Here is a 26,362-nt window from a genome sequence, read left to right on the forward strand (position 1 = left end):
GCATAACAGGCCATGGAAATTTGCCAAACTGGAGAAAAACAGCTAAAAGGTCAGCCAAAGTACACCATGATGAAGCTGAAGGAGAAATAAAGGGGAGGAAGGAGGTGGTAGTATGACCACCATAGACATGACCACACATGCTCAGAGGGATGTTAGCATATATTAATGAGTTCTTGGAAAAGAATGAAAATGTATGCTAATATATTGCATATGTATGTCTTACCTGTTTAAATGCAGAGCCTGAACTGTGTGTGCATGCACTTGATTTAAGTTGCCCAGTACATATTGAAAGAATAAAGGAATGCCACTTTCTAACATCAGAGTTAGTGAGTTTTCTTCCCAGATTTTTCCAATGACAACAAAAATAAAGAGAAAATACTCTGCATCACAATGAATCAAGCAACTGGCATTAAATATCAAGACGTTTGAGAAAGAAACTCACAACAACTCAAACCTGAGGGGCTACACATCTACAGAAGAGGGCTTCATTTCAGACTCAGGATCCTAGGTCTTCAGGTGTGGTAGTGGAAGCAATAGGGTCTGCAAACAGCTGAAAAGGTAAGTATTAACACACACTCAATCCTTCCTTTTTTTCCCCTAGATAGAACAATGCAAATAGATTCCAACTTTAAGCAGATGTAAGATGGAGACAAACTTCTCCAGACTTAGATGTGCGCAGCTGCGATCAAGTTGCAATACCTCAACCCAGTTACTTTGTGTTTGTCACTGGTATTACTCACAGAAAGAAAATTAAAAGTATTTCCAACAAAATAGATAAGTTCTTCTATTCATTGTGGATTATTTGTGATGTTTGTTTTTTAAACTATAGATCTTTCCTTTGTTTTTTGTCATTCATTTGTATTTAAAATGGAATTGTGGCAACTGTACTCACCGCTGTTGACTGAGTACGCCTTCTTCTGCCTTCTCCACTCATGGAGCTGGGAACTGAAGGGTTTTTCCTCTGCCACGTTCCTGCATACAGAGTGCTTGTTGATGACAACAGTCATTATTTCCACATATCTACTTTAAAAAGAAAGTCAATTTAGGAATCAAACATCTAACAATAAAAAGCCTTTGTTTTCTCTGACTTTATGGAGGAGCCTTTTTATATAAAAGTCACCCAGGCAAAAACCTACAGTCCCATGCAAGGTCACTAGCTGTCTCTAAGATACCTTTGCTTTAAAGGATCGTTCTTTCTCTTGCAAGTCTTCTGGTTGAATTGCATTTCAGCAAGCATTGGTGAGCAAAAATTGGAGAGTTGCACTGGCTACCCATAACGTGTACTTTTCAAAAGCTTTAGCAGCCTCTGAACATGGATCACATCATTTTCCTCCTCCCTGTCCCTTTTCCTTCCAGTCGATGCTCTCAGACTATCTGAGTAATAGCATCTCCACAAGTCTCACTGGAAAAATCATCAAGTCTTTGTCACTTTCTGCAGCTCGCCATAAATTCCTGGCAGGCAGGGAAGAAGCCTTTTTACTCTTTGGCCCTAAATTTCTGTCAGTTCCTTGAGCTGTGTTCAAACCTCCTCTCAGCCCCAGACATACTTTTACCATAGAATCAGCTTTTAAATGACTCTACACTTCTACCGTCATGAACACCACCCTTAAGCTAGTTCACCTGGAGATTTCATAAGTGCTGGTATTGCTATTATATGACAGCAGTTTTCAGAAGTGAATCTCTGGACTCCATTACTCCATCATACGACTCAGCCACAGAATGTATGCTCATGAGGGTGACAAGAAAATAAAGGGCCACTCAGTTTCTGGAAGGTCAGGTTGTTCTGCCAGAATTATCCAGAAGAGAACTGCTTTTTCACAGGTCAGCTTGACACTTGCAAACACAGATTTCCCATAACAATCAGTTTGCAAGAGAAGCAAAGGGCAATAAACACCCCTTTCATTCAGACAGCTCTGTTGATATTTCCAGGGGACTTGTGTGCTTAAAAATGCTCACATCTCAAAAGCTCTCCAGATTTTTCTCTCAGTGGCAGCCCAGGGTTTGAGAGTGCCAAATGTGTTAGCACTTCTCAGGATAGTGATGTTGTTTCATCTGGTAAGTGATGCTAATCAACACCAAACAGGTTAGTTCTACCACCTTCCTGAGGCTGCTGGCAGGACACCCCCACCATCACCTGTGGTCACCGCTATCAAAAGTGACAGGAGCATTTTGGTTTCTTACACTCTTAAGAAAAGTCTCTCAAAAGCCCACCCTCTTATCTCTCTCTCAACAAAATCAAGTACAAATCCTTGATTGTTCCAGCATCACTGAGGTATTCATAATGTAACACTGAGTTGAAAGACATAAGAACTGCTCGCGTATATTATTCAAAGACCTTGCCAATAATCTCTAATACCTTTCGTGTTTTCCATATTTGATCACAGGGAGTTACTTTTTATGTCTTTGGTTTGTCCAAGCTTTTCCTTCCTCCAAAATTTTAGGCTAGAACAAAATTTGTTTTTGCCCTGGATCAAAGCTGCACAAATACATATAATGCATATTACATCCATGTTTCCTATGTAGCAAACAAATAGAAAAGGAAACAATTCTGACAGACCAGCATCCTGTCTAGCAGGCAGGGAGACACTATCAATCCTAAGATATCATGGCTGAGAAAGCAGTAAAGAGGAAACCAGAATTCCTGTATTTCTGGTAAAATGACAGTAGAACATTTGGTACCTAACAAATGATACTTGCAGGATACTGCGATGCTTCCTATTAACAGAATAGTCTCCTTTGATGGACTGTTCTCTTCCACAGCACCACTGAACCTTTGAATTCCAGATTAATTTCATCTGTACCCAGGGAGAAACTGAAAAGTTGTTTTGAGGTCTTAAAGGCTACGGAGGTACTGAAGCTGGCAGAGGGCACACAAATACAAACAAGGCACAGACCGGTGGAGAATCTGGCTATGGCTATCAGCCAGAGTGAATCACATTGCAGAGAGCAAGCTGAGACATTTTCTTTTGTGTCTTCGTAACGATAGGAACAATTCATGGATCCACACTGGTCAATTCATCCACTGGAGAAAGCAGTTGACTTACTTTCGCACCATGGGATATCACTGTAATATCTTGTTTGACCTCTTGCTGCTCAAGAAGTGTGTCCATGTGTTTGTACATTATTTATTAAAGACCAATGTTTTCCGGTGCTGTCCGTAATATGTCAAAGAGTCCTAAGAGAAAAGAGATGAATCTGCAAACATTTCTCACTGTTTACTGGAAATCACACAGGCGTTCCTGCAGACTACAAAAGTCCTTGGGAAAGTCAAGAGAATGGATGCATCATGATACAAGTGTATCTCATTTCATTTGATTCTCTATTTCTGGGGCAAATAAACATGAGAACCAGGGGGAAAAGTTGAATACTAACAGGCTCCCTCTGCTTGCTGAGGGAAGGTCACAGGAATCAGCTCCTTTTCACTGAAAATGTGTGCTAAATATGTTTCCTGTCTGCACTGAAAGCTTAATTAGCATTCCTCAGCAACAGGGAAACATTCATATTCACAAGAATGGTTGGTTTTGGCTAAGGCTTCCAAGCACTCTCTTAACAATATGCTCCATGGCTATTTTTAAACTGCTTGCAGCGTTCACAGCTGAGCATTTCGATTCAAAGCGAAATCCTTCAACAACAAAAATGGCATCAACAAGAGCGATGTGCTTCTGAGCAGAATGCATGACAAATCCGAAATACACAGAGCTTGGCTCAGACTCTCCCTATAGCAACAACAGCATTTCCCCCCCATCTGTCAGTCTGAGAAGAAAAGGGGGGTACTCGGAAGCCAAGCAGATTGTTCAACAATTAATAGATACTAAAATACAATGAGGAATGAATAACTTAAGAGTGGATACATCCACAGTTACACACGCAGAGGTGAGGCAGGCTTCTCAAAACATCATGCCACCAAGTGCACTCTGGTACTGGAATATTACAGGCTGCTGCTATTATCAGCCCCCAGAATACCAGAAGGATGTTTGGTTATTACAGACGAGTGCCAGGAGCTAGAAATAACACAACAAGCATATGAGAAATTAAACACTTAAATACTGTCAAACTGTACTCTCTGTGACAGTAATCTCTGCAGTTCTGACTGAGTCTTTGCACTTCCAGAATATGATCATATAATAAACTCATTTTGAAAAGCAAAATTAAGTATCTGAGAGAAAAATGCTCTAAATCACTAATTTCATTAACAGCATTGACCGAATACTTCAGATGTTTATTTAAAATCAGTTCAGAGCTATATGTTTTGCCAAATAAAGCAGAGACTTCTTCCTGCTGCATGGTTTAATTCAAACACATTATTTGTAGCATGGAAATTTAGAACCTGGTTTCTACAGACAGTTGGGTGAGGTCTCACGGTCTCTACCCTTGTTCTCATGGGGGACTTCAACCTCCCAGACATCTCCTGGAATTATAATGCAGCAGAAGGAGAACAGTCCTGGAGGTTCCTGGAGTGGGTGGAAGATAACACCTGCCTGCAAAGCAAGTCCTTGGAAAACAACGTAAACTAACCAGGTCAGCTCTCTCTACAAAACTGATGGAATACTTTGTTCCATCCCAGGATCATTCTTCAGTCAGGGGCCTTCAGGGTCCCCAAAACATACCACCCTGTGATCCTGGGTTGGAACACATTGGTCCCTTAAAGCAGTCAAAATACTTTGTTGTATTACGGCATTAGGAAAATAACTATTCATACGTAAATATAATAGTGACTAGAAGTGTGTTTGCAGAGGAAAATAAGTGCAAAGTTAACAATATTGATTTCCTTAAATCTCCAATATTAGAAAGCATTTGTGAAGAAGCTGAAGAGTCCTTAATGAGTAAGGAAACTTTTTTGGGTCAGGACCTACACAAGACTGCAGCTACACGTACTGCTCTGGATCCCAATTGTTCATGTTATTTACAAACTTGCCCATTAAAAGTTTTCAAGCAAGGAACGGAAAACTAAGAAGAAAAGCAATAGTGACATATTACCAAGAAAAATCACCATTCCATCATATTTGAAAATCATCACTGCACCACCATCAGAAACAATGTCTATTTGCACACATAAATCTTGCCTAAAGCTCCTCTAACTTTTACCTTGTAATAAAATAAGAATGATGCCTACATATCTTCCTCTATTTCTTTCTGGAAAAATCCTGCACTCGTATGTACTATACATCAATATTTATTAGACAAAAATAACGTTATATTTAATTTTTAATCTGAGATCTTGGATATTATTAGCTTTCCAGGCATCATTAAGAGGAATAACTTCATAATTCAGAACTGAAAAGAACCACAAATGCTCTGCAAGTAAATAGAACTGAATTATGTTTTGCAAAGATCTGAGAAAGAATTGAAGGCATGCAGGCTGCATGTGAAAGCCTACTGAAAACCAGATATGTTTAATGTGTGGCAGACCTCCTTGCCTTGAGTTCTGCCCCCCAAGTTCCCACACTCTGCGGATAAATCTGCCTCTGTGCCTGCAGCCCTGGGACACAACTGAGCTACAGTCTCAGAGGTGTTTTTGTTTTGTTTCACGCTGCTTGCTCTACTGAAAGAGGTTTTGGCCCTAATGGTTGCAAGGAAAAATTTTTGAAAATGGAAACCAAACGTAGCCTGCAGCAAGACTGCTGGTCTCCATCTGCAAGGATGTGACAGGAGTGCAGCAGAGAGGACTGTGGGCAGATCCCCATCTGTCAGCAAATTCCCTTTGTCACCCAGTGCTTCTCCTGGGAGCCGTTCTGTGTGTGCCTACAGTACCCTGTGACTAAAGCATGTCCCCCATGCAATTGGGTTGTCCCTATCCAAGCCCACCACACACAGGCTCACAACTTGAAGCAACACTGAGGACACAAGCTGGATTTCTCTTGCATCCTGAAGTGTTCTTCAGAGTCACATCTCAAGCATTCTGGCTGCAAACTGGTGTTCAGACAGAATCACAGAATGGTTTGATGAGAGTGAAACCAGGGTCATTAGAAAGGAGCCTGAATGTAACACGCCAGTGCTCATGGGAGAGGAATGTGCTAGCAAGATCTCACAGTCTTGTGTCTTGGTGAAGGAGGAGGATGACATACCATTTTGCAGGCAGAACACAAGGATTGGTGTGAGGATGTTTCCATAAACATAAACCTGAGTATGGTCAAGAGGGTATGAGGGCTGCTTGCACCCAAAAAGCAGCCCAGCTGAGGTGCATTTACTCTAATACATGCAGCATAGGTAACAAATAGGAGGAGTTGGAGGTCACTGTGTGATCAGAAAACTATGATATAGTCACCACCATGGAAACACAGTGGGATGACTCAAACAGCTGGAGTGCTGTGATGGATGGCTGCCAACTTTTCAAAAGAGACAGGCAAGGCAGGAAAGGCAGTGATGGGGTCCTCTATTTTAAGGAAAAAAATATGAATGCCTATACAATGCTATAATGAGATAAAAAGCACCACAATAAAAGCAGGGTGGCAAAGTCTTTGGCTACAACAAATGAGAACAAGCTCAAGTGCAGCAGCCACACATGCAGAAATGAAGAAAAAAAGAGCTGCTTACCTTTGGGAGATGCCACATACACAGAGATCTCCAACAAGACATACCCTCACCTCCACTGCCAACCCTTAAATGAGGTCTGGAAAGGGGTGGATCCTGACTCCATGCCTTCCAGTCACTCAGGTACATTGCATGCACCTGAGCTCCCCTGGGTTGGCCCTGCCTTCCCACCAGGTGCTTGATCACTGGTTCAGGCTGTGACTTAGCATTTCCACTACAGTTTGGAAATTAATGATGGTGATGATAGGGTTGAGAGCCTATGGGTTACAATCAAGGGAAGGCCAATAAGACTGAAAGTATTGTGGGAGTCTGCTACAGGCCACCCAACCAGGATGAAGAGGTGGATAAGATACTTTAAAGACAGTTGGATGAGGTCCAGCAGTCTCTACTCTTGTTCTTGTGGAGGACTTCAACTTCCCAGACGTCTGCTGGAAATACAATGCAGCAGAAAGGGAACAGTCCTGGGGGTTCTTAGAGTGTGTGTGAGATAACTTCCTGACACAGATGGTGAACAGAGAAGGTCTTGTGGGGAATGCAAAGGTTGGAGGCCATCTGGGGCAAAATGACCACAAAATGATAGATTTTTTTGATCCTGGCTAAAGCAAGGAGGGGAGTCAGCAGAACAGCCACCTAGGACTCTGGAGGGCAGACTTTGGTCTCTTTTGGACAATGGGTGAGAGAGTCCCTTGGATGGTAGTTCTGAGGACATGGGAGCAAAGAAAGGCTGGGAATACTTTAAGGAAGTTATTTTAAAGGTGCAGGAGCTGATCATCCCCAAGACGTGGAAGACAAGCTGATGGGGAAGGACGCTGGCCTGGCCGAACAGAGACCACTGGCTGGAACTCAGGAACAAAAGGGAAGTTTATGGTCTTTGGAAGAGGGGACACACAACTTAGAGGATCACAAATATGCAGGGAAGCTGTGCAGGGAGAAAAATTAGACAGGCCAAAGACCAACTAGAACTAAACTTGGCCAGTAAGGTGAAGGACAACAATATATATTTCTATAAATACATTAACAGCAAGAGGAGGGCTAGGGAGAATCTCCATCCCTTGTTGGACGCAGAGGGGAACACAGTGACCAAGGATCAGAATAAGGCTGAGGTACTTAATGCCTTTTTAGCCTCAGTCTTTAATAGAAAGACTAGTTATTCCCTGAGCAACGCAACTCCTCACACCTGAAGACAGGAATGGGGAAAAGAACTGGCCCTGCATACTCCATGAGGAAATGGTTTTGGACCTGCTTCAAAAGCTGGACATTCACAAGTCCATGGGGACAGATGGATTGCACCCTAGAGTGCTGAGGGAGATGGCAGATGTGGTTGCCAAGCCACTCTCCATCATCCTTCAACATTCCTGGTTAATGGGAGATTTCCCAGTGGACTGGAAATTGGCAAATATGATGTTCATCTTCAAAAAGGGCCAGAAAGATGACCCTGGTAACTGCAGACCTACCTCGGTCTCTTTCTCTATTCTCACCTCGGTGCCAGGGAAGGTTATGGAACAGATAATCTCAAGAGCTCACCTGGCACAGAGTCGGGCCTTGATGACTAGCACCAAGCCTGCCTGCACAAACTGCTCCTGTCATTGTGCAGTGTTAGTGGTCTGCCCAGGGAGAAGTGGCAGTGGGTGGGAGAGTTTGGACTCTGGCACTGGTGACTCTCATGAGGGAACAGGGATGCAAAGGTTTTTTTTTTTCCCTGTAAACAGAAATTCAATTAAGTTTACTGTGTATATTTCATAGAATCACAGAAAGGCTTAGGTTGGAAGGGACCCTAAAGATCATAAAACTGCAACCCCTGCAGCAGGCAGGGCTGCCACCCACCAGATCAAGCTGCCCAGGGCCCCATCCAACCTAGACTTGAACACCTCCAGGGACAGGGTATTCACAACTTCTCTGAGCTGTCTATGCCAGTGCCTTGCCAGTCTCTGAGCAAACAACCTCTTCCTAACATCTTGCCTAAGTTCCCCCTCTTTTAGTTTAAAGCCATTCTCCCTTCTCCCATCACTATCAGAACTATATATTTTGGGAAATAAAATAAAGACTTTTTCCTTCCAAATGGGTTAACTCAAAGACGTTATGTGCGGCATGGAAACTCAGAATCTGGTTTCCATGTGTGGATATCAAAAGTTTCAGGACAGCTGTAGTGAAAACATGAAAAAACACCAGCAGTGTTCTCCATGAGATCCTGGAGGTGATCTCTGCACTGTATTTGAGCAATTTCTCTCATTTCTGCACTGACCTGAGCAAGACGTATTCCATGTCTACTGAGTCCAGAATAATGGGCTTGATTGAAACACATAATCAAACATTTTTGTAGAAACACAACGATATGAAGGAAAATCATTTTTGGGGGCATTTGAGGACACACATCCCACACTTCTGGTTCTCTATTTCACTCTGGTCACTACGTACTGAGTTGCCCACATCCATAGGAAGGGCATCCAGAGTCAAGTGCTGACTGTTCTGAGGGGGTCCAGTTATTTACTCAAGGTAATTAGAAGACCCCAGGATCCATATAGTTCTTTGTCTATGAACATCAAAAGCTTCTGATGTATCTCTGCAGAACCTCTAGCAGCTCTCTGATGCTTACAGCATTAGAATTACCCTTTGAGGAAAACCTTAAATTGGAAGGCACCATAGTATATAGCAGAAGCACAGGGCATGAGTGAAGAGCTAATACAAAATTTACCATCATCCCTTCTCTGGAGTGAGGATTTTGAAGAAAGTCCCAACAATTTATCCAATGTTTTTGTCCATTTTTAATTCCAAGTGAATTCAAGGTCTCTCTTTCCCCTTCATGTAGATGGAACCAGTGCGTTTCCTTCCCACCTCCTTCCCCTTTAAGAGCCATATCAGAGTATGATTTTCACCACTGGGTAAGTAATAGAGGCTGTGCATTGGGCCAAAATAGGCCCTTCATTTCCTTTGCTTCTGCCTTTATTTTTCCTCAGTGTCTGAGGAAACATAAACACTGGCAAGAGGCATCTAGAGGGTTTGGTTCTTTGACAAGCAGCTGCCCTGAGCTCTCCTGTCTTAGAGCAATGGTGCCTACCATGGAACAATAGTGACACTGCAGCCACATGGCTGCCGCCATCGCACCTCTTCTCACTGCCACATGGCAGTGACATGGCGGCTGCTGCTGCATCCCTTGCCATTGTGACGCAGCTTGTAAAGATGCACTGGCTACTTTTTATAATTAATAAGTAATTTTAAAAAGCCTATGATTCATCACTGTTCTGGGTGGGGGGTAAATTCAGGTAGGAAAGGCTGGATTAGGTTGTGAAGAAATGTGCACTGTTTATTGCTGTGTGTTGCTGGAAAGTGTTGAGTAATTGCACTGTGGCTCTACGTAGTGTTATTACTGTGTTTTGGTTTCCTTTTTTGTCTTCCGTCTTTGCAGATATTTTTTATTTCTTCCCACCTGTTCAGTTTCATTTCCAATTCTCCCCCTCATCCCACTTCAGCAGTCTGATCAAAGGATGGTGTGGGCTTGAGTGGCTGCTGGGTTACACCACACCACAGAGCCCACTGGCACTCAACCTCTGCTCCTCTGAGTGTCCTCATGTGTAGGAAAATGATCAGAAAGCTTATGGATGTGGAGAAAGGCTGAGAGCAGCGACACTGCTGACCACTGGCACAGAGCAAACACTCTGCAGAGCAGAGCTGAGGGATAGAGCTCCTCAGGCCGAGAGGCGCTGCATTCCTTGCCCCCCACATGGCTCAGGCATGCCTGATGGCCTCGTAAACAGGCTGAATTACCACCTAACACCCAGCAGAGGCATAGTTCCACAGGTGAAGACAAACAGTAGCAGACGGGTGTGTCATGGTTTTGTGATTTTTTTTGCTATCAGTATTCCACAGCATAACATCATGTAAAGCAGTGGGAGTTAAAGAGTTCAGGTCTGGTTCTGTGGACTGCCTTTTTTGGGGTATTCAGTTCTTGTAGGGGAGGGGAGGAGCAGCGTTCACCAGAGGACTTCACACCCAGAGAAGAAAGGTGAAGCTCCTGGCAGGCCACAAGTCTCTCTCTCTGCTCGCTGCAGAGGAGAAGATGGTCTCTGGCTGCTTTTGCCTGCAGTGGTAGAGTAAGGCCTCAGTTTTGGACACTCTCATTTTGTTTGGTTTGTTGGTCTCAATTCAAATTGTATTGCGTTGTATTGTATTATCTTGCATTCTGAGATCATATTTAGTAAATTAATGTTCCTCCTCAGATCGTTGCCGTTTTTAGACCCATCTACTATCTCCCTACCCTTCCCCCTTTCCCGGGGCACGGACCCACAAGTCCCCTGCCTAATTAGTCACAGGGCCAGGCAAGATGGGACGGGATTGTAAACCATTAACACTTCTTTTCCCCCTCTTTTCTTTCTTTTTTCTTTTTTTTTTTTTCTTCCCCGGGCCTGTGTCCCCTGTCACAGACACAGATCTAGAGATAATTCCCTCACAGGGTGCTAAAAGAATGTTTTTTATACTGCCAGCCCAATCTGCCTTCAGCCCACGCCTGAGGAGCACTGCTGAGGCAAGCTGTGCTAAAGCCCAAGACAGGCTGAGGGGCAGGGAGAGTCCTGCATTGAGCTGAAGAGGTGCTAACACCACACAACTGAGTGGGGTGGAGCCACTGACAAGAAGGGCAGCAGTGGGGGCAGGGCTAGGGCCGAGCCAGAGCAGTGCCACCAATGGCCAGGGCCACCACCAATGGGCCAGGGCCATTCACGCAGATGCCATGATGGGCAGCAGGCAGTTGGTTGGCAGTCAGCACTGCTGGTCAGGAGTCGGAGCTGCTGATTAGCAGCTGGCAAGGCTGGATAGCAGTTGGAGGTGCTGGTTAGCAGGTGGAGCTGCTGGATAGCATCTGGGACAGCTGGTTACCAGTTAGGGCTGCTGGATAGCAGTTGGAGCTGCTGGATAGCAGTTGGTAATGCTGGATAGCAGTCAGAGCTGCTGGATAGCAGTTGGGACTGCTGGAGAACAGTTGGAACTGCTGGATAGCAGTTTGTGCTGCTAGTTAGCAGTTGGAGCTGCTGGAGAGCAGTTGGGGCTGCTGGTTAGCAGTTGGCACTGCAGGTTAGCAGTTGGCGCAGCTGGATAGCAGTTGGAGCTGCTGGTTAGCAGTTGGCACAGCTGGATAGCAGTTGGAGCTGCTGGATAGCAGTTGGCACAGCTGGATAGCAGTTGTGCAGCTGGATAGCAGTTGGAGCTGCTGGACAGCAGTTGGAGCAGCTGGTTACTATTTTGCTGTTCTGGGCCTTGATCAGCAGTACATCAGTAGGTGAGTAGTTGTATTTTTGACACCATTTTCCTCTTCGTTTGTAGTAAATAGTTAATATCTCAGCCCACGGTTTCTGTTTCATTTCCAGTTCTCTCCCTCATCCTACCTGATGAGAGAGAGCAAAGGGCAATGTAGTGCTGAGCAGCCTCAAGCCACTTGGGCACAGCCTCTGCTACTCTGAGTGCCCTCATATGTAGGAAAGTGGTTTCAATGCAAAACAAGTTTCTTCTTGGGCTCAGTCGGTACACATCTTTGTAATGTCAGGTAGTTTCTTAATATACAACATAACCCCTCCAGTAAAACGTTAAGTTGGAAGGCACCATCATGTATTGCAGAAGTGTAGGGCACAGTTGAAGAGCTGGTACAAATCTTACCATCATCCCTTCTCTGGGTTGATGATTTTGAAGAAAGTCCCAAATATCTGTCCAAAGTTTTGTTTGATTGTAAGTTCAAATGAACTCAAGGTCTCTTTCTTTCTCCTTTATGTAGGTGTAACCAATACACTTCCCACCAGCTTGCTCCCCTATAAGACCTGTATCAGAGTATCGTTTTCACCAGTGGATAAGTAATACATTGAGCATTTGGGCCTTAAAAGAACCTTCATGGCCTCCTCTTCTCATTTTATTTCTTTGTGCTTATTGAAAACCCATAGGGTTTGGTTCTCTGATGGGCAGCTTCCCTGAGCACTGCTCTATTACAATACTGCCTATTATAAGAATATAGGGACACAGCAGTGACATGGTAGATGCTCAAGCAACATTTGCTATCGTGACAGGGCTGCTGCCTGGCTCTTCTGAGAATCTACTATGCTGCCTGCCTCTCCTTGTAACCTACTATGCTGTCTGCCTCTTCTTGGAATCTACTACAACACCTGGCTCTTCTTAGAAACTACTATGCTACCTGGCTCTTGGAACCTACTAGGCTGCCTGCCTCTTTTTTGCAATCTATTGCACTGCCTGCCTCTTTTTTTTTTGGAATATACTGCTCTGCTTGCCTCTTCTTGGAATCTGTGACACTGCCTGCATCTTCTCTGGAATATACTATGCTGTCTGCAGCTTCTTTGGAATATGCTACGCCACCTGCATCTTCTTTGGAATATACTAAGACACCTGCCTCTTATTTGGAATATACTACACTGCCTGTGTCTTTTTTTGGAAAATACTGTGTCGTCTTCCTCCTCCTGGAATATACCACACCACCTGCCTCTTTTATGGAATATACCACACCACCTGCCTCTTTTATGGAACATACCACGCCACCTGCCTCTTTTATGGAATGTACTGTGCTACCTGCCTCTTCTATGGAACATACTATGCCACCTGCCTCATTTATGGAATATATTGCACCACCTGCCTCTTTTATGAAATAAATATACCATGCTGCCTGCCTCCTTTTGGAAAACACCAAGCTGCCTGGCTCTCTTTGGAATATACCACACCGCCTGGCTCTCTTTGGAATATACCATGCCGCTGTTTCAAGGTACAACTGGATCTGAGAGACAGGATGTCTCAGGAGCAGAGGCAAGCAAATTATGCACTTAGAGCAGCACAGGGTTATGGGTTTTATTCAACATACGCACAGTCATATTTGTGGCTAGAGCCACAAATACCACTTCACTTAAAACTGTCAGAATACTTTGTTCCATCCTAGGATCATTCTTCAGTCAGGGGCCTTTAGGTCCCCAACACAGACACCTGGCTCTCTTTGGAGTATACCGCACCAACTGGATCTCTTTGGAATACATGGCACTGTCTGGCTCTCCTTGCAATAGAGTACACCACCTAGCTCTTTCCATTACACCTGTGATTTTGTTTATATAACTGTAATGCATTTTCCTTGTTGTATCATAAAATGGCTTGGTTTGCAATGGACCTCAAAGATCATCATATTCCAACTCCCCTGCCACAGGCAGGGTTGCCCTCTGCTGTAACAGTTACTGCATCTGTTTGCTCAGGGCCTCATCCTTCATCAAATTGAACACCTCCAGGGATGAGGCATCTACAACTTGTCTGGACAACCTGTTCCAGCACCTCACCACTCTCTCAGTAATAAAAATTCTCCTCACATCTAATCTAAATCTCTCCTCTTTTAGTTTAAAACCATTGCCCTTGTCCTATCACTCCCTATGCTTCTAAAATGCTTCTCTGTTTCTAAAACCTCCTCTAAATATTGGAAAGACATAATGAGGTCTGCCTTTTCCACATTGAACAAGCCCAACTCCCTCAACCTTTCTTCTTAAGAGATATGCTCCAGCCCTGTGATTATCTTCAAAACTCTCCTCTGGACTCTCTCCAAAAGCTCCACATCTTCCCTGCATCACAGGCCCCAGAATTGGATTGGGATTACCTCTACCCAAGTGCAAAACCTTGTACTTCATTTTGTTGAACTTCATTAGGTTCACAAGGGAGGGCCCACTTTTCAAGTTCATGGAGGTCCCTCTGGGTGGTGAATGCATTCATAGCAGGAGTTTGGGACTGGGTGCCTGCTTGAAGGTTCTTATTTACAAAATTCTAGACCTTTTAAAATATTGCTTACCAAGATACTCATTTGAAAGCATTCATTTACAAAGTCAGTCTGCCACGATGTTCTAATTACAAACTACAGTCAATGAATATAAGGTACGTCTTAATGAAGGTTTGCAGATTTATGTTCCTCTTCACATTCCTCTGTTTGTTTTGATATTGAGAAAGCTGTAATACCACTGTTCTCCCTTCCCCTTCCTTCCGTTCTAGTAGAGAGCAGCGTACCAAGCCACAGCCTGAAAAAACAGTGTATGGCTTCTGTTCTGCTCACAAAGAAGCAAAGAAACCACATTCCACAGATCAGTCCACATGTCTCAGCTCCAGATTGCTTGGGCATGGGATGGTCCTGAGTGGCCTGCTGTGCAATCCAAAGTGTCAGCCCTTGGCAGACTGCCCAGCTGTCTGTGCAAATGTTCAGTGCACAATTACCTGCCTCTTGGCTTATAACCATTCACACTGCTCATAATTCAGCCCACTGGCTATTCTGTCTATCCCCTTCTTCAAACCAGATCGTCTCAGTTGAGGGATGGTATGCAACTGCATGCCATTTACTTGGATTTCCTCTGCTAGACCCATCTGTGTACCAGGCATCCTCTGGAATTGGGTATTTTCTCTCTCGTACAGAACTCTTGTGTGGTGGAATGATGGAAACCTCCTGGGGTGCATCACTGTGGTATGTCACTGGGACAGGTATTTCCTGCAATTGTTCCTTCAGTGGTGAAGAGGACAAACAGCTGTGTTGTCCCAGATAGGTGATTCAGAGTGCTGTCGCTTGGGTCTGGGCTGCCTGTGGCTTAGGAATACGAGCCAGCTATTTCTCCCACCCATGAACGGGCAGAATTGTTTTACTGTTACCTCTGCTGTTTGTGTTAGTGGTTCTATCACCTGCAGTGCAGAAAAGGTGGCCAACAACTGCTTCTCAATCATACAGCATCTCTCTTCTGCTCCGTGCCCCAATTAGTTTTGCCAAAATCAATTACGTCACCCAGACACTAATACTTCTAATCCATAACCTGAACTCTCCAACGTTAGTTTGGAGAATCAGTTCCCATAGTATATCCATACCCAATATGTATTCCTGAACTGGGGCTACAGAAATTCTGTATTCCCAGGGGAGTGGGGGCGGGGGTTGGGCATAGGCACCCAACACCTAACTTCAACCAAGTCTGAGTTACTGGAATCATTTTCCCTCCAAACCCTCCTCTAACAGTACACATGCCTGCAAATCATGATGGATTGTCATAAATTATAGATATTTGGCTCCAGTATCTCTAATAGAGCAATTACTTGTTGAATATTCTCTTGGGACCAACAGAATGTTAGTTCAGCGTATGGCCTACCCGTTGTTTGGGCATACTGCCCCACCAACCAGGTAAGTTTATGTTCTAACTGCTTTACTCAGGCAAATAGCATCTGATTTTCCTCCTTTAACTCATCCCCAGCAGATTTGGTGGAATTCAATTCTACTAATAGCAGCCATGCCACAGCTGATACAGTAAGCTGTCTTTCCTTAGGAGTCAAAATATGATTTCCCAAGTTTACAAGAAATTCAGCCATACGAGCTGGCAACTTAGGGATATGCACCCTAAAAGGTCCCCTAAATGGTTTCTCTCTCTGAAGATGTGAAGGCACTTCTCTGGGAGGAAAAAAATTGGGGGGGCAGGGGGAGGAGAGGAGGAGCAGCAGCAGGAGCAGTGACTACCCATTGGTTAACTTAGCAGAAAAAGAAACAAAACAATGTGCTGATGAGAAAAGGGAAAGCTTTATGACCTACATGGTGAACTGATTATATGGGACTATTTAAATCAACTGAGAGATATTTATACATCCTCACAGGAGTGGAATTAGTCCTTTAAGGAAGCCAAAAGAACTAAGTATCATCCAGTGGGCAAAATACAGTGCAAGGTCTGTTGTTTTGATTCTCAAATCTGACCGTTCCTGATGCTACCTAAAGTGATGATAGTTAGGATTATGATATTGAGGTGACAAGGCTCCATTCAGACTCCAGTAAGATTCTGGTCCCAGGTCTGGCATAGAGAAGAAGAACAATATAGAATGGTAGAGAGAAAATTACTAGCCGCGTGTTCAGTATTAGAATCATAGAATCACCAAGTTTGGAAAAGACCTCCAAGACCATCTAGTTCAACCATCCACCTGTGACCAGTATTTCCCACTAAACCACGTCCCTCAGTACAACATCTGAACATTTCTGGAACACCTCCAGGGACAGAGCCATACAGGCAACTTGCTATTGAGGATGCATTCAATCCCCTCGTCCAGATCATTGATACAGATACTGAACAGGGCCAGCCCCAATACAGACCCCTGGGCAACACCACTCATGATTGATTGCCAGCTGCATTTAATCCCATTCACCACCACTCCCCGGGCCCAGCCCTCCAGCCAGTTCTTTACCCAGCAGAGTGTATTCTCCTCTAGGAGAATACTGTGGGAGACAGCGTCAAAGGCTTTGCTGAAGTCTAGGTAGACTACGTGAACAGCCGTTCCCTCATCCACCACGCAGGTCACTCGATCATAGAAAGAGATCAGGTTGGTCAATCCGGACCTGCCTTTCATGAACCGCTGCTGTCTGGGCCTGATTCCCCAGTTGTCCCACACACGCCGTATGATCTCCCTCACGATGATCTGCTCCATAACCTTTCCTGGCACTGAGATCAGGCTGATGGGCCTGTAGTTGCCCAGAGTGTACTAGCGACCCTTAAAAGCAGTGGAGCCAATAACAGAGACAGCTGAAGTTATAGTAAAAACAACTCTACCTAACCAGGAGTGGATGAAGATCTGCATATTCCTAAGATGAGTAACCAAATCTCAAACAGTAACATGCTGAGTCACTTATTTGAAGCAATGTTGTTTCTGTCCTCTTGGAAAAGACCCCCAAGATCATCCAGTCCAACCAAGAAGCTGCACAGCTGCAACTGCTTATGAAAATCACAGGTCTCTTTCCTTCTGGTCACTGGGCTCAAGTTTGTCTAGATAAAAATGACCAAAACCATAGTTGCCACTGGTTAAATAGGAGGTAAGAAGTAGTCTTGGGCACTTTCTCATTCACAAATAAACAGGATTTTACCTAAAAGTATTCAACCCAATAGCCAAGCCAATGGCAGTTACTGATGGGCAGCTTTGGGCTGAACAGCCCTGGGCACAGATGGTTCTTTTCATGACTGAAACATGGTAGAAGAGGACAGGCTGGCAATTTGCACTTGCGGAGCCTTGGCTTTAACTGCTGTGAGGATTCTTGGCCCTTTATTCAGCAAGTGTATCATCAATCCACTCCTTTTCTTCAGTCCTTCAGATCCTAATTAGCATCTATGCTAAACTAAGGTCAGCAGAAGTCGCAGCTTTTCTATATTTGGATTGCTTGGGCTTGATTCTACAAAAAGTTGAACAATGCGATCTCAAGCTTTTGAAGGAAGTCCTGCAAGAGAGCTGCCTGAGTAAGGGAACATGGTGATTTTACTCAGGGCACTCACTTGACCATTAAGTCCATAGAGAACGGTAGCACAGTCGAGGTTTGTCCTAAACCTCTCCAGGCCCTTCCAAAGAAAATGTGAGGGAGGTCCATGAAGCACTACAGCATCTACTGCCCAAACCCACAGAGATCAAGCAGTCATTACATTAAAGTCAAAATGGCTCCTGGATATTTATATAATACATGGACTTAGTAAAAACATCAGGTTTTCCTTCTTTTTGATTTCTCTAACACTGGTTACCAATTGATCTGTGAAATCAAAGCTGAAAGAACCATTATTTCAAGACTTGCAACTCAGATATAGTGATTATTTTCAAGTACCTCTCCTGTGGATTAACAGAGATTAGCCAGAGCACATTTTTCAAGGTGTGATAATAAATCTGGGACTTTTTGGACTGGCTTGCTGAGAGTTAGATTAAAAACAGGCAGTTTCTTTTATTTGCTGTATTACCAGGGGCATGTGAAGAGATCTGTGATACCAGCTTTAAAATTCCAGTCTCTGCTTGATCCTGGATTCCCTCTCTTCAGGGAGAAGTGGTCCCAGCTGGGAACCAGAAGTTTTTTGTACTTTTGTCCTCGTACAAAAGGTTTAACAATGCTGCACTTAATAATGAACACAATTATCTGTGACCTTTATCACAATCACAGCAGCAGGACCTGTTATGAATACATTTCTCTTATATAAAACAACCACAACATGCTTTTACAAGTGTTGCTCCTAAAAGATTTGGCATTTGACATCTGTCAGAAAATGGCCTCAACTGCTTCCCGGGAGCCAAACAAATTCTCATTCCATTTTAAAGGAAAAATACCTTGATAGATAGATAGATAGATAGATAGATAGATAGATAGATAGATAGATAGATAAAGAGATTTAGGACTTCAGCCATACACCAGAAGACAGCAGTGACTGTGGCTCTGCTGAGCCCCTGCCAGCTTCTTGTAGGAGGGTTGATGCTGGGCTATCCCAAACTTGGTGATGAACATGGACTTCTCCTCATTTCATTCTTCAGGGCTTCAATTTTCCTATCAAATAAAAAAAAGAAACAGCTACTGGTGGCAGAAGAGGCTTCAGGTCATCCTCCAGCCATCCACTCTGGCATCTAACTCGTGCATTTTGTCTTGGTTCATCTGCTGCTCTCACAGGGAGCTGGGGCCTGGAAGACCTGCATAGCTGGCTCTCCAACACAGACACTATTGTGCAGGAATTTTAGATGCAAGAGTTGGCAATTTGAATAGAACCCTTTGAAATTAATAAACCAGCAGAAAATTTCTGCTTGCATTCGCTGAAACAACAGCTGTGTGGACCTTCTACATCAGTCAGTTCACCCAAAAGCCCCTTAGTGGTAAAGGGAACAGCAAGCACAAAAATTACTTTAGCACTGATCAGAGCATTTCAGAAAGCATCACTTTCTTTGTTGTTTGTTTGTTTCCTCTGATGGTTGGTGCACCATATCTGATTCAGAGAAAAGCATTGCTGGGGAGCCCTTCCAGGTATCTTGCAGCCAGGCAGCATCATTACCCAGTGCTGGAAAGGCTGCATAGCTGCAGCTACAACTGAATTTCTTGTCACGCTTAGTTCTCGTATCTAAGTCCTCTTCAACACCACCGATCAAAGAATCAGAGAATCACCTGAATATTTAACTTAATTGTTAACGTACATTTCTGGTGTGACATCAAAGGAAAGCACATTATTATTATCCTTCTACAGAATAGGAAACTAAGGCACAGAATGTGATTACTGTGCCTGAAATAACCCAAGGCAAAGCCAGGAACAGAGCCTCATTGCTAGAACGTTGGTCTATCACTTTGTCTGCTGGAGAACAGCTGTCCTCAGATGGTCGGTACAGGCTGGAAGGCAACTTCAGTTCTAAAACTCTCAGTTGAGACAGTGACATCTCAGAGTATACACAAACCCGTATCAATGGCATGAGGGACACATGGCATCAAGCAGCAGCGTGTAAGACTCATTTCCTTTCCAGATCCATTGTTTGTGTGTTTCCAATCTAAACTTTCAGTTCACGTCCTCTGTTATCAAACACTGCCACAACCGGCAGTAATCTGACAGTACAGTGCGCTTTTATCAGAGCAATGGTTGGAAACAGGAATGTAAAAAGCAAGGAGTTTCAGGATAGCTTCCCACTGCTGGGTGACTGTCAGCTCCTTCTGAATTCATCATTAGTTACGAGCGTCAGCCCTTCTGAAAATGCAAACCTGAAAGTCAGACTACACCATCAGGCTAAGAGTGAGCCCCAGCCTGCTGGGCCGAGGCTGAGGAAAGGCACAAGACCCCACTCACCATCATAGCAGAGCCAGCCCCATCCCAATCTCAGGGGGAAAGCGAAATTCAGCCACTGGCTGCCCACAGACATCCTGCTTCAGGACATAACTCCCAACGCTTTCCTTTTTTTCAGGGGCACAGTTCAGGATCATCATAGAATCACCATAGGTGATTCCATTTCCAATCATAGGTTGGAAAAGACCTCCGAGATCATCCAGTCCAACCATCCATCTCTCACCAGTACTGCCCACTAAACCATGTTGGTCGGTACAGCGTCTAAACATTCCTTGGACACCTCCAGGGAAGGTGACTCATTACCTCCCTGGGCAGCCCATTCCAGCGTCTGACCACTCTTTCAGAGAATTTTTTCCTAATATATTTCCAACAACTTAGCCTAGATGGCAGTAATTAAAGGCAAACAAACATACTAGAGGCAGAAAAACTACAGCAGTGATCTTCACCTTTTATGCCCAGCTTTTCATATGAAAAAAAAAACCCATCTGCATTCAGATTTACTTTTCACAGTTAGATAACATGTGTTACCATGAAAGTATTCTTCGTGAGGCAAAAGAGTTATGAGTATGCCACTTGTGTTTGTTTTTGTCTACATCTGCATAGGCTACGAGCTCTGAGGCTGCCTTGTGTACTGAGCCCGGTGTGATTGCTGGGAGCTGTGCAGCTGACACCCTTTGTCAGCTGAGAAAATTCCTCCTGTTCATCAGTATGCCTTCCTCCTGCTGCTCCTCGTTGTTTTTTGCCTTTCTGGAGAAAGGCAGACCTCCATCACGAACTCATCATAAACTCAGAGAGGTTCCATGCTTTTAGTAGCCTGCTCTGTAATGTTCATCGCAGGCCTTACTAGACAGGTTGTGAATGGTTCAGCTTTCCACGCAGCACCCACCGCAATTACGCTGAGCACCGAGCGCTGCTGCAGCGTCCCGTCTTTGTCTTCTGAGTGCGACCTGCCCTTTCCTTGCTGCGTTCGTCTCATTCCAGCAACTTTAATTCACAGCTGTCTGTGTGTACAGTAAAAGTTTGGCCCGGTAACGGAGACAGCCCGCGCGCTAGCTTAACGTAGCAAAACCCTCAGCCACAGCGTGACAAACGCTGCCCACCCACCCCCAATGACTCAGCAGCGCGCTGTAGCATTGAGTCACGCATGCTCACGACAGCCAGGCAGCCTGCAGGCAGCTGCCGGCACCGGGAGCGGAGAGGGGTGGGCGGAGCGGCCCCCGCCGCAGCCTCAGCCGGCACGTTGTGCAGCTGACGCTGGGCTGATCTCCTTCCTCTTCGTGCAGACCCCGGAGACTCCCGAGTGTCCCCCCTCCTGCTCAGTTCTGGGCTACGTGTGCATCATGTCGGCGAGGACAGACTTGTAGACAGCTTTCCAGAGACACAAAGGGGCTTTGGCAACAAAGCTGAGCAGAGGAACTGGATGTATTCGAGCTCTCCCCCGTTTTCTGTCTGCTTGTTTTCATCTGGCCACCACGCTCGGGCATATTTCTCTCTTCTCCCTCCTCTTGGGACCACATGCTAAGCTGGATCACTGTAATAACCAGCATAAGAAGTTTGGAGAGGCATCACTGCATTCTGAGACTTTCTGGCAGCCTCTGCAAGCTGCTGCAGCAGTCCAGCTGAAGGGACAGCCAGCTGTGCCCCAGAACATCACTAAGTGCTAGTGCAGAGAATGATCCTTCACGATTTCATGCTGTAAGTCACCATTTGCACGTGCACAAAGCAGATGTAGGATGCTGTGACTCAAGTCCACTGCTGCTCTCTACATCACTACAGTCCTAGAGCTCCGGCAGTGGCTCCACAACACGAGTAGCAAAGAGCAATCCCTCTCATTTGTACCCTGTGGCAGGGTGTAGAGCCAGTTAAAGTCAATGGGAGAAGCCTTTGGAACCACTCAGAAGGCAAAAACCTTCCTGACTTCCCATTCTCTCTATCTGAGAGAGGAAATTGAGCTTCTGACATGTTTTGGGTGACAAAATGAACCTAGGAGGACAGGAAAAAAAAAAACAGATGTGGAAAGAGTTCCTAAAGATGTCTTTAAAGGCCATTTCTATTTTATAACATTGCAAGCAGCTGAATCGTGGCTGCTAACAGAGCGCATAGTGATGATGTAGCATAGTGGCGCTTCCCTAAACAAGACTTCAGTTTGACCCTAATGAAGGCAGGGAGACTTGGGAACATCCAGTACAGCTGACGTGTATCTGAAACAGCACACAGACAGGTGAAGGAGCAGACAACAGGCAGTAGGGATTTGGTATTGGAAGCTACTGCAGAGTAATATGGAGCTGCCAGCACACACCAGGCCACTTGCTGCCTTGCAGTAGTGCCAGCTTACGCAGAAGGTCAGATTTGAGAATGCAAGGGTTAGACAGCAAGGTTAGCCCAGCCATGCCTCAGAGCGAGCCTGCAAAAGCTGTTAGCAATTGTTAGCAATGGCTAGCAATAAAGTAAATGGGCTTTATCAGCAGCAGTCAGTCTCAAATGCTTCTGAACCAACTGGACCCTCTCCTGTGCTAGCTCAGGAATGACAAAAACCACAGTAGACATGGGATGAGAATACATCCTCATGCAGTTTCCCTTTACAGACATGATAACAGTTTTCTTCTGTGGACAACTCCCAGGGCCTGCACAAGCCTAGGAAGGGCTGTTGGCTCTTCCTGATCCTGATCTGGGATTCTAAAGTAAGGGCTCTCTGGCATATCCCTTTTGTTCCCAGGAGAAGCAGCCACCCACTGCTCCCAGGTTCAACCCAGGATTAACAGCACCCTCTATTTTCTGCCCATAATGCCCAAACTGAGCTACTAAGAGCCTCTTCTTTTGTTAACATGATTTTTGTAAATCTAAAAAAAAAAAAAAAAACCCATAGGAATCGTTGTCAGCTTTTCATATATGCACAAGGTCGGCAGCAGGCAAAAGAGAGAGAAGCAGAAGAAAAGAGTCATAGAATCATAGAATGGCTTGGGTTGGAAGGGACCTCAGGGATCATCAAGCTCCAACCCCCCTGCCAAAAAAAAGGAAGCAAAGTGGGAAAGCAGGCAGATCCCCACCTAACACAAGGGACCCTCACCCCACACACAACAGGAGTTGGTGAGCAATAGTTCACCATGATGAATGCTAAGGACAGCAATAGTTCTCCCCACTTACTGATAAGAGAAATTGAAGTGCTGTCTTTCTGACTCTCACACTCTTTCTCTTTTCCACGGTGTCTTCTAATTTCAGTTAGTTATTGCTGCACGTTTCTTTCAATTGTAATTGGATAACCTTTCAGACTTTGGGAGATCTGTAGATACAGCCCCTATTTCTTGAAACTGAGTTACTAAATGAAAGAAGGACAAACTAAAGATACTTTGCCTACACTGGAAGCCCTGTTTTACCAGCAACTATTCTTAAGGAACCCTAAAAAGTTCCAGTGTTGTACTTTCTGCCAAGCAGGACCCTAAATTTTTGAATATCTTGATTTATGTGTCTCATTGAGAACTTGGACCTTATCCTACCTTTGAAATCCCAAATGCATAGACACCTTTGGAACCAACTTCTCCAAACTCATTAAATCTTTTCACTCCCTGTGTGTGCAGCTGTGACTCCGCATCTCATGCAAAAGCCATATGTGTAACAGGAGGGAGCCAGTGGGGAAACTGAGACACCCGAGAGTTCTTTAAGGACTTGTACAGCCAGCTAGGCACTGGATGGCAACAGATTTTTGTTAGTTTTAATGAAGGAATAGCGACTCTAGGAGATGCTCACTGAAGACTTCAAAGCCTTTCTTTTAGCAAGCTGATTTACCTTTCAAAATACTGAACCAACTCCTGGGAGACAGGAGCTAAAGTGCGAAAGTGCACGGAGGAGATGATGCTGTACTTACCTCTGTGGAGTGCTAATAAGGTCTGCTGGAACAGGATGCAAAGTTTTCTGTAATGTACACCATGCTGCACACTGCTGAGGGGAGAAGAAAAGTCAGTGCTGTTGGTAGCACCGGGCACATCAGCACATATGGCTGTGACCTGCCATTGGGACACCAACTGAACTGGTCCTCTCTTGTGTGGTAGAGGTACCGAAAGGGTATTTAAAACCCTTAGATGTTATTTAAAATAATAAATATAATATGTATGTGATATTATAGTAAAGAATTAATGTCTTCCCAAGCTCCTAAGTCTTCAAGAAGGTTACAGATTGATACAGTTAGCATGGTGGGAAACGCTTGTCTCTGGAAGCGCAGATCTGTTTTCTATCTATGCCAATAGATTTTATACCAGAGGGATAGGACTGGAGAAATCCTCAAAGGCAGCTCAGCTCATTCCTTACTGAAGGTTGTAAAATGTTGCACAGGTGTAGCTGTGGGGTTCAGCTGAGATCCAGAGTGCTTCACAGATCACTGAGCTCACCCTTAGTATGTAGCACATGCACTTTGTGCAAAGTATATATTGATCATTTTCAACAGCCGTGCACGAAACATCAGGTATCAGCACCCACTTCTATTACTTCGCTCAAAACGGTCAGCCCCTGAAAACACCAGATTTAACATTGCTCAGGTACAAAGGGCAGGGAAAGGCTTAGGGCAACAATGAACTCACGATGGCCATCTCCAACCATCAGTGCCAGGATGTGTATGCCAGTCCTGTCGCTCTCCTCACACACAGCTGATAGCTGAAGGCTCTGATGTGGTGAAACCTGACACAGCTTCCTGAAAATCTTTATTTCTCAAGAACCATACATTTCTCAGTAGGGTATTAGCAATCTAGCTGAACATAATCCTTGAGGTGTTATAAGCATTATAGCGTTTAAAAGTAAATAAATAAACTCAAAAGAAAAGAGAATGCAAATTAAACAGTAACACCAAAAAAAATCCTAGTTGGCCAAAAGCACATATTTCCATGTTTACATGTGCTCGTACTGTGGCTTCATTACAAACAGGATCCAGGCAAGCTATTCATCAGCTCTCTATAGAAGTATTACTGAATTATGTGTTCACACTGTGTGTTCATGCTAACTCAAAGGATGTTGTATAACGCAATACCAAATTAAATGACTGGGTATTGTATACTACAGTGTAATTGTATTTATTTAATGTGTGCTCCAAGAAAAGGTACACTTTACAGTCAGAGTGTGTGGAGGAAAAAAAGCCCAAACAAGTGCTAGTGTGCTGGCATGGTGCAATGCCATAATGGTAATGAATCAAAGGAGAATTAAAAGAATTGCTTCATTTGTGCCTTTAACAAGTTTAACCACACACAAAGCAAACTGTCGTCACCTTTTACTCTTTATCTTGAACAATTAGCAGAGCTAACGACTTCTGCTTTCTGCATGAGACAAGATGTGATTCAGTCCCCACTGGAGAACAGTTCTTGCAATACAAGAAAATGCATACAGGGGAAGGTAATCTCTTTTATCTGTTAATGTTTATCTAGAGTTACTCTTCCCTTGCTCAGTCAGCATAACGTATTCCAGTATTTGGAAACAGCTTTAGAGCTCTGAACTCAACTGTAACTTTCTTTCTGGCTTTCAAAGGTGTCTTTCCCTGACTCTCCCTTTAAAGTCCTAAGAATTAAACAGATCTCTTAACGGAAACATACGCACGGAGCACCATGGGTTTACAAAGACTAAATGCACAAGAAAAACAAATATAAAAACCACAAAACTACAAAATGAATGATAGTAGGGAGAGCAGCAGGCATCAAAGTGCTGGGACTCAGGAAAGCGTTTGATGAAGTGCCTCTCCAAATGTTATCTCCCATTGGCTTAGATATGAATACTGTCATGGGAAGTGTCTGAAGAACTGCAAACAAGGAATATTAATAGACAAGGGGGCTGTGTCTCATGTGGTCCCCCACAGGGATTACAGGTAGCTCTCATTTCACAGAGCACCTCCACTTGTTATGTGGAAGGGGGAATAAGACTAGTGGTGAATAAAATATGTAGATAGCATTAAGTCCAGAGGAAGGGTTGGGGAAACACAGACAAGGACAAGAAAAATAATACAAAGGGTCCTAGAGATCTTAGAAATACGGCCAGAAATTAAGTGAGATGCAGCTCTTGGGAAACAGTAAACTAATTTATCAGAGAGCAAATAACATTCACTGGGGGAGAGAAGTATGGAGAGCAATAATGCTGAAAGAAAGCTAGGAGGAAGTCAGTGATGCATTTGCATTCTGACGGAAGAGAAAAGGCTGCTGCAATTTCATGGCACTGTCCATGCAGAGCAGGGAGCACAAAGTGCAAGATTGCCTTTGTACAGCTATGGAGAAGGGAAAACGGAA

The 26,362-nt window shown here is 44.3% G+C and overlaps 1 long non-coding RNA gene across 6 annotated transcripts in view; it reads right to left on the reverse strand.

Annotated features, from left to right (window-relative positions):
- LOC418209 overlaps positions 1-26,362 on the reverse strand; it is a 110,468-nt gene that overhangs the window by 13,888 nt on the left and 70,218 nt on the right. For 4 of the 6 annotated variants that reach the window (XR_005862146.1, XR_005862147.1, XR_005862149.1 and 1 more), the window contains 4 exons: positions 23,971-24,044; positions 3,045-3,175; positions 893-1,023; positions 443-550 (listed from right to left, as the gene is read on the reverse strand). This is a non-coding gene — a long non-coding RNA (uncharacterized LOC418209). The remainder of the gene's footprint in view (positions 1-442; positions 551-892; positions 1,024-3,044; positions 3,176-23,970; positions 24,045-26,362) is intronic. The other 2 variants (XR_005862150.2, XR_003071279.3) reach the window with 2 other exon arrangements.

The sequence above is a fragment of the Gallus gallus genome, chromosome 1 (assembly GCF_016699485.2).
Source record: "Gallus gallus isolate bGalGal1 chromosome 1, bGalGal1.mat.broiler.GRCg7b, whole genome shotgun sequence".
Taxonomy (NCBI): Eukaryota; Metazoa; Chordata; class Aves; order Galliformes; family Phasianidae; genus Gallus; species Gallus gallus.